General features: G+C 39.7%; 1 protein-coding gene across 1 annotated transcript in view; it reads right to left on the minus strand.

Moving 5' to 3' along the window:
• The window catches only part of akap6 (A kinase (PRKA) anchor protein 6), a 226,508-nt gene extending 215,008 nt beyond the window's left edge, over window positions 1-11,500 (minus strand). Inside the window, exon 1 of the mRNA XM_086275898.1 lies at window positions 11,253-11,500. The gene's annotated coding sequence lies outside the window, so the exon portion shown is untranslated. The remainder of the gene's footprint in view (window positions 1-11,252) is intronic.

Below are 11,500 nucleotides of genomic sequence, written 5' to 3' on the forward strand. Positions count from 1 at the left end.
TTCTTCCACATTACTGAGGTCCCTGTTTGTTAAATGAATATATTCTTAAATTGCCCGTATTTCTTGTTCCTTCAGATCAATTCAGTAAACGACACCAAACAAGATTTAATAGCAGAATAAGCTGTTTGGCCTTGGCAGAGAAGATTTGGCAATTTTTTATGGGCACAACCCACACACTCAACTCTGCTGCTCAACCCACAAATGCATTTTCGTTACAAATCTGGCACCATTTAAAAGGGAATTGCCAAGAAGCCCTGTTACAACAAAAGAATAATCGACCAAACACAGATGTCCTTATTTTTTGTGCTGATCTCCAATAGCAATGTCATTCTCCTCATCATGTTTCTGCTCTAAATCTCCTCCATTCTTTCTCCAAATTCTCCTCTCTTGAAAGTTACTCACTAAAACGGTCAATCTAAAATATATCGTTAGTTTGTTCATATAAAAAAAAAATTATAAGGGTTATTTTAAAGAAACTCCAGAGCTATGTGTTAGAGGCTAATCAGACAGCGTAGACTAAATAGGTCATTTGCTTACGGATATAGGCTGGACATGTGAATCACACATGTCCAGCCTGGGGTAGCTCAGGGGGTAGAGGAGGTCATCTACTGATCGGAAGGTTGGTAGTTTGATCCCTGGCTCCCCCTAGTCTGCATGCCAAATATCCTTGGGCAAGACATTAACCCCAAGATGCTCTCCGATGCATCCATCAGAGTATGAATGTGTGTGAATGGGTTAGTTACATAGCACTTAAAAAAGCACAGAAGATACATCTTGTGTGATTGGGTGAAGGTGGCATGTTGTATAGAGCACTTTGAGTACTCCGGGAGGGTAGAAAAGCGCTATATAAGAATCAGTCCATCTGCCATTTACACACGTGCACATCCAGGGCAGAAATACAAAGACACAGTAGTATATTATACATCCTACATAAACCACTGTATATCTGTTTACCACACATTGATACATCTGTATATATGTAGCACATGTATATCTGGCCATCTGTATAGCAATATAGAACATCTGTATGCTATACAGATCATCTGTACATATGTACATTTGTCCATAGTACATCTATATATTTGCTCTCTGTATAGCAATATAAACATCGGTATACATAACTTATTTGTACATAATCTGTTCATAACTATTCCCACCTTTTACCCTTATCTGTATATAATCTGCTCCTATTGCACTTACTGCTCCTGCACTTCTGATTAGATGCAAACTGTATTTCATTACCCTGTATTTATACATCTGTAATGACAATAAAGTTGAGTCCTAATTCTAATCCTGGAAAACTGACCAAACATCATCCATCTAGGGGTGAAAAACATCCTTTGACACAAAGCTAATGTCTCAGACTGCTCAGGAACTAAAACATAGCTTGTTGCATCAGGATGAACTGATCTGGAGAGACATCGGCCTAATCATATTCCAAGGAATGAAATGAAAAAAAGACGCTAGTTTTAGATCAGAAACCATTAGTCGTGTACTGTATCTGCACTAGAATAAAAATAATTCCAATAATAATTATAGCTTCGTTTTAAAGAATTATACTGCTGTCCTGTGTTCATATCACAATCCTTGTTTCTAAATACTTCTTAGTTTCTCAAAATGCAAATGTTTCAGGATGTAAAACATCTCCTCTGCTCGTCTCATGATTCAAAGTTCCACAGCTGTTTGTGAATCAGCAGTTTGCAGTCTGACGGGAGAGTGCTCACATGAGATCCCTTTCATCTGTCTTTTGTGAGATTAAAGTTGGGATTAAAGCCACGCTGGGAATGGTTTTTATGTAAGGCAGTAGGTGTTTTATCAGCTGAAATCACAGACTGGGTGTTCCCCAAATGTTCCTAAACTGAAGCTGTTTTCTCCCCGGGGGAACCCTGATTTGTGTAAAGATGATAAAGCAATTTAAAGAAAGGAAAACGCTTTAAAAGAAAATAAACTACTGAACAAAATCCATAAACACAAAACACTATGCTAGAGCACATTATTACATATTTTTACAACTATATGTTTTTAACATTTGCTCTGGTATTTGGAATGTAAAGTTTCTTGAGAAGAACAAAATCTATCATTCACATTGGCTCCTGGTGTGTAACATCCACCCTTCCTTGCATCACCTTTAGACATAACTAGGTCTCCATCTATTGGCCCCACCCAGACCACATGGTACACTCGCAGACAGAGCATTCAGGGTGAACTCATCTCTCCGCCGACGCTGTGTCATAAATCATTCAAACGAAACCAAACATTGTGTGTTTCTGTTAAATGCAGTAAGAGGGTGTGCTGCTGTGACACCAGAACTTACAATAAATGGAGTAGAGGTGGACACATGGAAAGAAAAGCCAGCCACTAGACAGACTGCAGCAACAGAGATATTTACAGGGCGTGTGTGTGTGTGTGTGTGTGTGTGTGTGTGTGTGTGTGTGTGTGTGTGTGTGTGTGTGTGTGTGTGTGTGTGTCCCAGAGGTACTCGAGCCCTGCCTATGAATAATGCATAATAGGGGAAAGGGGAAGAAGATCTTCTGTCCCTGATCATTAATCTTTCCTCCTCCTCTGTCTCGTGTTTCTGACCAAAGAAATGCAGGAAAGGCTGCATCAGCAGCAGAAAACCACCCTGCACCACCAAGACTGATACAAAACATTTACAACATCCCTAAAAACATAAAAGTATCATTTCAAAAGCTAAATCGAAGAAACCATCAAACCGTTTTTGTCAAGTATTATAGTACATGTAGGTTCAAACACACGAGGGACGAGCTCTGGTTAAAAAGGAAAGTGCAGTTTAGCATTCCTTCTGAGTGTTTGGCCTAAGGATTAATTACAGCACATTTTAAACGGCATACTTAAAGGCTATAAATGCCATCCCCAAAAAGTAACTGAAATTGAGTGATACTGACCTTGAATACTGAAAATGTTCAACTGCTGTTCTAAATTAAGTTCATGAGGACAGAGGGACGTTAAATAAATCTACAACCAGGCAATATCTGCTTCCTTACATATAAACAGTTGTAACAGTTAATGCAATACTTTGGTTAAACCCTTTGAATTAAAGCTGGAAATCACATCTTGAATGTTTGATTTAAACCTGCTGTGTTGGTGTACAGAGACAAAATTATCACAATTGGGCCACTGTCCAAATACTTGTAGGCCTAACTGTAATCATTTATTTGCAAATTAATAAAAAGCGCTTTTTTCCCCTCTATTTAACAATTCCGATCATATAACACACAATTAACAAATAACTAAGCTCAGATTTGAGTCCCATTCCAACACATTTCACCATCAGTGATTTGGAGGCGACCATTTAAGTCTGACCATTAAGACGGAGAGAAATGATCCAGCCAAGCAACATGGACAACAAACCAGTGGAAGTCTGGATTTTTGTCTCATGAGACCAAATGTGTGCAAAGCTTTTAGTCAAATTCATCTTACAACAAAAAATTGAAAACACATTGAAAACTTTATGCATTAAAAGGTGAAATCACACTCACTGTAGCTATAAATATTAGCAGCTAGAATCCTCTTAACATTTTTAAGTTAATGCACCGTCACAAAATGTTTACCATGTACTGACTAACTAATAATATCTATTAATATCAAGACACTCCACATATTTTATAAAGGCCACACTTCATGCAATTAAGTAATTAAGTCTTATTAAATTAATTCCACAGAACTGGTTTAACTGTACATTACATTATAATACATTCCCCCCTTTACTTTCCAGTTCAGCTTCCTTCTGGGACTGGACAGAAGCATTAGTGGCACAAGCCATGTTTTTTTTCCTCCAGTAATTATGGATAATATTACACACACACATGCACACGCACACACACACGCACACAGGAATCAGACCCTCACACACAATGTGAAGAACACTTCCAATCATCTGATACATTCACGGATGATAAATGTTCCACGTCTCTCTGCAGGAGCTGATAACAGTTTCGCTGTGAGTCGGCTTTCTCTACAAACTGGCCGAGCTGATCCAAAGTAAAAAGGCAGGCAGAGAAAAAGAGGGAGGTCAAATCAAAGGACATTGTCTTATTAAAGATGATTCTTTTGTTGAGGAGATTTTGGTTAAAAGGATATTCGACTGGTTCCCTCCCAACAGCAGCGGCTTGACTTACAAGCAGAAGCAGAGAATATGACGCTAAATGTGATTCAGACCATTTTTGCTTATAATAATTTGACAGTATCATTATAAAATATCTGAAAAGCTTCTGTGTTATTTACAGTAGAAGCACTTTCAACAGAATTTGAAACAGAGACTAAGTGAGGCTGAAGGTTGCTGCTAGGTCATCTTAGATCCATCGTGTGATTTGGACCCCCCTTGGAGGGGTTGCCACAGCAACCTCTTACCTTATACCTATTATCCCCTACTGTCACGCCAACCCTCTCCATGTCCTTCTACACTATATCCATTCTGTCCTGTTTTCACGGACTTTCATTCCTCTTTTCTCCAGAGCATACCTCCACCTCTCAAACCTCACTTCCATCTGCTCAGTACTCTCACACTCACTACAACAATGTTATGTGCAAACATCATAGACCATGGAGACTCCCGCCTGACCTCATCTGCCAACCTGTGCATCAGGACTGCAAACAAAGGGCTCAGAGCAGATCCTTAATGCAATCCCACCACCCAACTTCAAACACCTCACCAATGTCTCACTGTCCTCATAGTACCACCGTTGTTGGTACTTCTCTGCCACTCCTAACTTCCTCATACCCAGGTATTACCACAGTTCCTCTTCTGGTACCCACTTTGCCTTCTCTAGATCCAAAAAGACAATGTGGAACTCCTCTGACCCTCTTTATGCTTCTCCATCAACACTGTCGAAGAAAGGCTCTCACCTGGAGTGCATTTTCTCAGCATGTAGTCATACCGCTGCTTGTTGATCATCACCTCTCTTCTTACTTTCTCTACATGTCTCATCAGGTTTATCCCTCTGTAGTTACTACAGCTCCCTCGTTACTGAAAACCAGTACCACTACAGTTCTCCATTCCTCAGATGTCCTTTCACTCTCCAAGATCATGTTAAACAGTCTGGATAAAAAAAATCCACTGCCCCCTCTAGTAGACATCTCTATACAGGTTTGTCATGTAGACCAACCACCTTTCCGCTCTTCATCCTCTTCATAGTTGCCCTCACTTTCCCCTCACGCCTTTCTTCTCACTCTCTCATTTTCATTCATCAATCTGCTCCTCATAGTACTTGTTCCATCTTCTCAGAACACTCTCTTCACTTGTGTGTCTGTAAACGCCTCTCACAACTAGTTATGATATTTAGCAGCATAAATGAATGTCAAAAAAAAGTGTCTTGGAAATAAAGTTGGGAAGGAATTCTACACTTTGTGGAGTAATTAGTACAATTTAAGGATAATTTTTGTCAGCGTAAAACTGCAAAAACCTTTGATTTCGTCATCCAGAGCACATAACATCAAGTTATAAATTCAACATCTGTAAGGATGTTTTATAGCGAAATGAAAACGGTGAAACTCATTCTATATGAGGCCCTTCTTTTTCGGTTTCTGTGCTACAAATACAATTCTGTATTGGTAATTCATGTACGGGTTTATCCAAACTGTATCCACAAATGCATTCATTGGCTCCTAAATAAAAATTATAACCATAAAGAAGTATTGGAAGAAACACCCTTCAACCATGCTATGATTGTTAACACTGCATTATACAGCCTTTCTGCAACATGTCTTTGGAACGCCACAAAAAGGCAGAGGATAAATGAAGTAATGCTCCTCCCCTGACATTAACATCAGCACAAAAACTGTTTATCAGGAGCTTCATGGGTTTCCAAGGTTGAGCAGTTTATGTAAGTGGGAAGTGTTGGTAGCACAGTGCTTTTTTTCAGCATACATTTCTGATCTCCAGGAAATTTGTATTTTTTTCTCAAAAACAATTGGGTATTGTACAATAAATGGGTTCATCTTATATTCAGAACCAACAGCACTTGAAATTAATACATATGAACTGCTTCACCTATGAGCACAGAGCTAACATCCAACATTCAAGTGTTCCTACATTCTGCTTTTGTGGAAACAGAAGCAGAATAAACCTTAACCCTAACCCAGATCATGTGATAGCCACTCCAACCTCAGACACACATACACTATGGCTGGTTTGTTCTAGTTAAACATGTGGGGGTGGTGTGTGCCACAGACACACACACAGCACTATTGTGTTATAAAGAAGGGCAGGGAGACCTTCTGGTCTCTCTCTTTCTCTTTGAGCTTTTATAAAGCTTTATTACCATATCACAGCTTGAATGGTTTAAGCGTCCTTCTTAGAGCCACTTTTAAGGAAGCACTATAGTGCTCCTAAGGACAAAGCAAAAAACATGTAGGAATGACCATCTGACTAAACTATTACAGTGCAGTGAAAAAGGATTCCTGCTCGATCATCGTAATGCCAGCAGCTCACCAGCCTCTATCTTTACTGTTCTCTCCCTGCTGGGGCTGTAGTGCATCAGCTCTGCAGAGAGAAACTGCGAGGAAAGGGAGCTGACAAACCAACCAGCATGCAGTTCACCACATCAGCAATTAAAGAATGACTCCTGGTTTCTGACATGTTTTAGCAGCTGTAAACTGCAGCACACCTGCTAACACAACCCGTCTGTAAAGATCTTTCATAATAAGGTAATAATGGTCATAAAGTCTTGTGCCAACTGCTCCAAAATACAGTAAATAAGACCATTTGCTCAAGAATAGATGTCACACCACAAACCCATCATAAACAGCATTTCACATAAATCAGACCGAGCCAGTCATAAAGAGCTGTCTTTTGACAGACGTTAAGGATTTCTGCAACAGATCTGTGATCCTCATAGCAGCCTGATAACGACATCATTATTACAGGATTAGTGCGAGGCACACAAAAGCTACAGATGAACCAAACATTCCTGATCGATAAAATGGGGCGAAACTGCAAAAATGGTTCATGAAGTTGGTTAAAAAGAAAATGCTTTATGACATTATTTAACCTTTATTTGTCTTTGAAACCTTGTACATGACTAACCAAGTAAAATCTGAACAGACATTCATGCAGAAAAGTTATCTTTACGCGCAGACTGCTTCTATAAAGGTTTATGCATGTTATCCCTAAAGCTTTGTCCAGATTTGTTTTGTTAAATGCCTTGAAAATGAACTTTACCAAAAATCAATTCAGGTCAAGGCGATGGCTGCTGGCTAATTAAAGGTGACCCCGGGAGAGTCTGGTCCTCTGTGGTGAAAGATCCACTCATTAGCCACCTCTACACTGTGACTGTGTTACCATAGAGCAACTGCAGGCAGGAGGCCAGGTGTTGAAGGTTAGGGGAGCAGGTTTAGCAGCAAGTAACAGGAAAATGGCCATCTTAGAAAACAAGTACACATATATATATCTAATATATACTCAAGACAGCAACAGAACAAATCACATCATGCAGACTTTCAGCTGCATTTCCACGTGTCTACAGCAGCAAAAGCTCTCACACTTTGCAGTTTGATGTCTGGAGTCTGAGAGCTGGTGCTAACAAAGATGTGTGGAGTGAGTCTCCTGCATTAATGCCAATCATCCTGTCGTAACCAGCACAGTAAGACACAGAGCGGCAGGCTTCCTAGTGTGTCCAAAGCCAAGCCTTCATGCTATTTAATTGGCTGAAATAACACCCGGTCAAGTTTCTAAGTCAACATGGGGGAGGTGCTTTCATCAGAGTAGCTGATGCTGTCTGAAACAGCAGCAGCCGACCTCCAGGAGAAAGAAGCAGACCAGATGGTGACGATAACTACTTCATTTTTAACTACCGTTTTTCAGGATTGGTGCAATGCTAGAGATGTGCTACAACAGTAGAGTAACAACCTCTTAATCTTTTTATATGAAGCACAAATGAAACACTTTGAATTATCAATGTTTTTATGCATTATTGTTGTGCAATGTTATATTTTACTGCTTCGATTGCGTATGTGTTCATTAGTTCACAGACACAGATGACTCCTTGGACTACTCCAAGTCTGTATTTTTAGTCAATTATCCTGGTAAGCACCTGCTTTTAGAAAAAACATCCTTCGTTGCAGTCTCAATACTCTGATATTCTTGCATTATATATCTAAAGTGCAGCACTTCAAAGCAAACAGAGCAAAACTGTGCAAACAGCGATTCTATCTGTTCCTATAAGTGCTCTTCTTTTGCATAGAACATTTCTGCAAATTCAATATGTGCCAAATGAGGAATCCAGTTCCATCCATCTTGGTTATCAACACTGGTAAAGCAAACCTGGTCCACAGTGTATTTCTAATGTGCCTAATGCTGTTTGTGAAAAATAAAACATGTCTCCAGTGACAATCAGAGGCTTACTGCTATTATCAAAGTCACACGGAGGCTGAAAACCTCACTGCACCAAGATAAAACTGTCCTCTTTCTTTGCATCTACTAGTGATATTCATTTGTTTTCATTTAAATTAAGTCCCAGTACTTAACCTGACCTGTAGTAAAAAGACATTATCGGGTTTAAACTTATTATTAGAGGCCAGTTTAACATGATAATAAGATTAAAGCTAGTTCAGGATTAGTCCTTAAGAAAGCAAAGGAGTCATATTTCTTCTCTTCCCTCTCTTCTTTGTTTAAGCCTGGAGTTAATCCTATAAACCATCTTTAACAAGAGCGACCTACACCCACTTCACCCTCCATCACCTTTCTTCTGATGTCTATGCTTCTGTGCATCTCTGTTTCTCTCTCTCAGTCCAGTTTTACAGCTCAAGCGATAGTTACATCATATCCTGTGGAGTGGAAAACAAAGGCAGTGATCTGGATTGTACTGACCACGAACACTATACAGCTAACCAATAGGAAACAATGCTAATGACGGGCACACGGGAAATCGTACGGTCTACGGTCTGCGTCTACAACTACAACAACTTCAGACTTAAACACAGTTAAAAAACGACAAAAAAGCAGACGCAATTAAGCATAACTGAACTGATGTGAGGAAAAATGGAAAAGAACAACACTCTTTGTCAGAATATAGACCAATATGGGATATCTATCTGAACCCTGTTCATCAGAGAATCCACAATAAAATCTGAATACATGGAAAATAATGTTTGAAATCTAAACTCTAAGCACAGGACTGGAATTCACCCTGTGCTGTAACTAATGGCGAATAAATGCTCCAAATAAACACTATATATTTGGTTAATGTGAAGATATGTCCCTCCTATCAAGTTAAACTGATAGCAGAAGAAAGAAAAAGAAGAAATGCACACTTTTTGTTTTGCATCCAACAATTTCTATAAAACTATGCTGTAAAAAAGTATTTTCGTCCTTCCTGGTTTCTTATTTATTGCATATTTGTCACACTTAAACGTTTCATGGGATGAAAAATAAATGTAATAATAGACAAAGATAAATTGGATAAATGCAAAGAGCATATTTTAAATCATGAGTGAATTTATTAAGGGGAAAAAAGCAATGCACACCTATCACCTATCTGCATCTCAACCAGATTTAAGTCTAGATTTTGATTAAGCCACTCCAAAACATTACACTTTGAGCCATTCAGAGGAGGCCTTGCTTGAGTGTTTCAGCTCAGTGTGCTGCTACATAAACCAAGTGTCCTTGGGCTTCCAAGCATGTAGTAAGGACTTGATGTTTTAGTGAGAAGATTGATGATTCCCTGAATTACGACACATTAACCAGGTCGTGAAGAAGCAAAGCAGCCTCACACTATCACACTACCACCACCATGCCTGACTGTGAGTATGATCTTCTTTTGATGAAATGCTTTATAAGTTATAAGCCAGATGTAACGGGACTCGAACTTTCCAAACAGTTCAACTTTTCTTTTCTCGCCAATATTTTCCAAAAGTCTTGGGGATCATCAAGATGTTTTTTGGCAAATGTGGGGCCAGCCTTTGAGACTGTGTTGGCTTTGGTCGGCAGTGGATATCATTTGGCTCAGTATCGTTTTTCCTGTTGGATCATGACTGCTGACCATAACTAAGACAAGTGAGGTCTGCAGTTCTTTAGATGTTGTTCTGGATTCTTCTATGACCTCCTCGGTGATATGTTGAGACGCTCTTAGAAAAAGTTCTCCATTTGTGAATAATGGCTCTCGCTGGGTTCTCTGTAACCCTTTCCAGACTGACAGGTGTCAGTGACTTTGTTTCTAATCTGCTGTTGAGTTTCTTTAGATCGTGGAATGATGCTTTATGAGATAATTTATTAAACAGGTATGGCAGTAATCAGGCCTGGGTGTGGCTACTGATTATTAACCTCAGCTTTCCAAAACAAATGTGGTTAATCACACTTAATCCATCCCTTGATTTAACAAAGGGAGCAATTACTTTTTCCCTTAATAAATAAAATCAACATTTTAAAACTAAAGGTTGTCTGAAGTTTTTTTGATCCGTCATCAGGAAGGAGACAAACACTTTTTTTAAAGCACTGTACTTCCATCACTTTGAGAAACTGTCAGTACTACAAATCTGCTTACATTATGCTCCTTTCAGCAAAAAAACTGTCCTGTATTCTTCCCCTGAAAAGGACAATGTTACATTTCTGTTGCAGGAATTAAAGCCTTTTGTATGCACAGCACTTTGCTGTCTTGCAATGAGATACTGTGCAAACTATAGTGATCAAACATGTGAATAATGAACTCTTCATTTTCAAACACAGCACAGGGAGACAGACCAAACAGGAGACAGGAAACCCGACTATGCTTACATTTGTTTGTTAGACTGGGTTAAGTGGAAGTGAATGAGAACTTTGTTTGAGCCCCATTTTGCATTAAGAACCTAAAAACATTCTGAGTGTTCAAAAACATCAAAAGCAGGCACCAGGTCCTAAAACTGCCAAGGTAGCAAACCAGATTTTGATATGAGGTGAAAGAGAGCAGTAAGAGAAGCAGGGGAGCAGACTGGGAACAGAAAGGAGAGGTGTTGCCCTCTTTCTGTATGCAGCAGGCAGAGCGAGCTTCTGCAGAACAGGCCTCCATAACAAAAGCTAAGATAGAGAGAGAGAGGCAGAGATTGGGAGTCACCTCCCTCTGCTTCTGTCTCCCTCTATCCATTTCCTTTTCTCTCTCTTTCTTTCATTTGCATCAGTTTGGGTGCGAGAGCGTCACACAACTTATTAAATCAGCATTCCAGGAAGGATTACAGTGACACACACACACACACCCTTTCATGTAGTCAAAACAGAAGAAAGGGTACTCAGAGCAACAGAGAGCAGGTTTAGCAGTACATACCACATCTCTGTTCATCCTTTAGTCCATCTCATTTCTTCCTTCTCTGCTTTTCCGTTAGAGGATGCAGAGTGAGGAGAAGGGAGGTGCCGTTGATGTTGTGGCAATCCCACTGCAGAAAGAGAGCGAGCGAGCGAGAGACAGAGATGATGCTAACACAGGAGAGGCTAAAGCTAAACTAGCCACCAGCTCAGTATGGGACGGTGGGGTGAAAGGACGGATGGGAGGGATGATGATGATGATGCGGCACC

This window comes from Aulonocara sp. 'chitande type north' Nkhata Bay, linkage group LG19, assembly GCF_057382095.1.
Source record: "Aulonocara sp. 'chitande type north' Nkhata Bay isolate Kocher_YH1m ecotype deep benthic linkage group LG19, A_spYH_male_GT1.1, whole genome shotgun sequence".
Taxonomy (NCBI): Eukaryota; Metazoa; Chordata; class Actinopteri; order Cichliformes; family Cichlidae; genus Aulonocara; species Aulonocara sp. 'chitande type north' Nkhata Bay.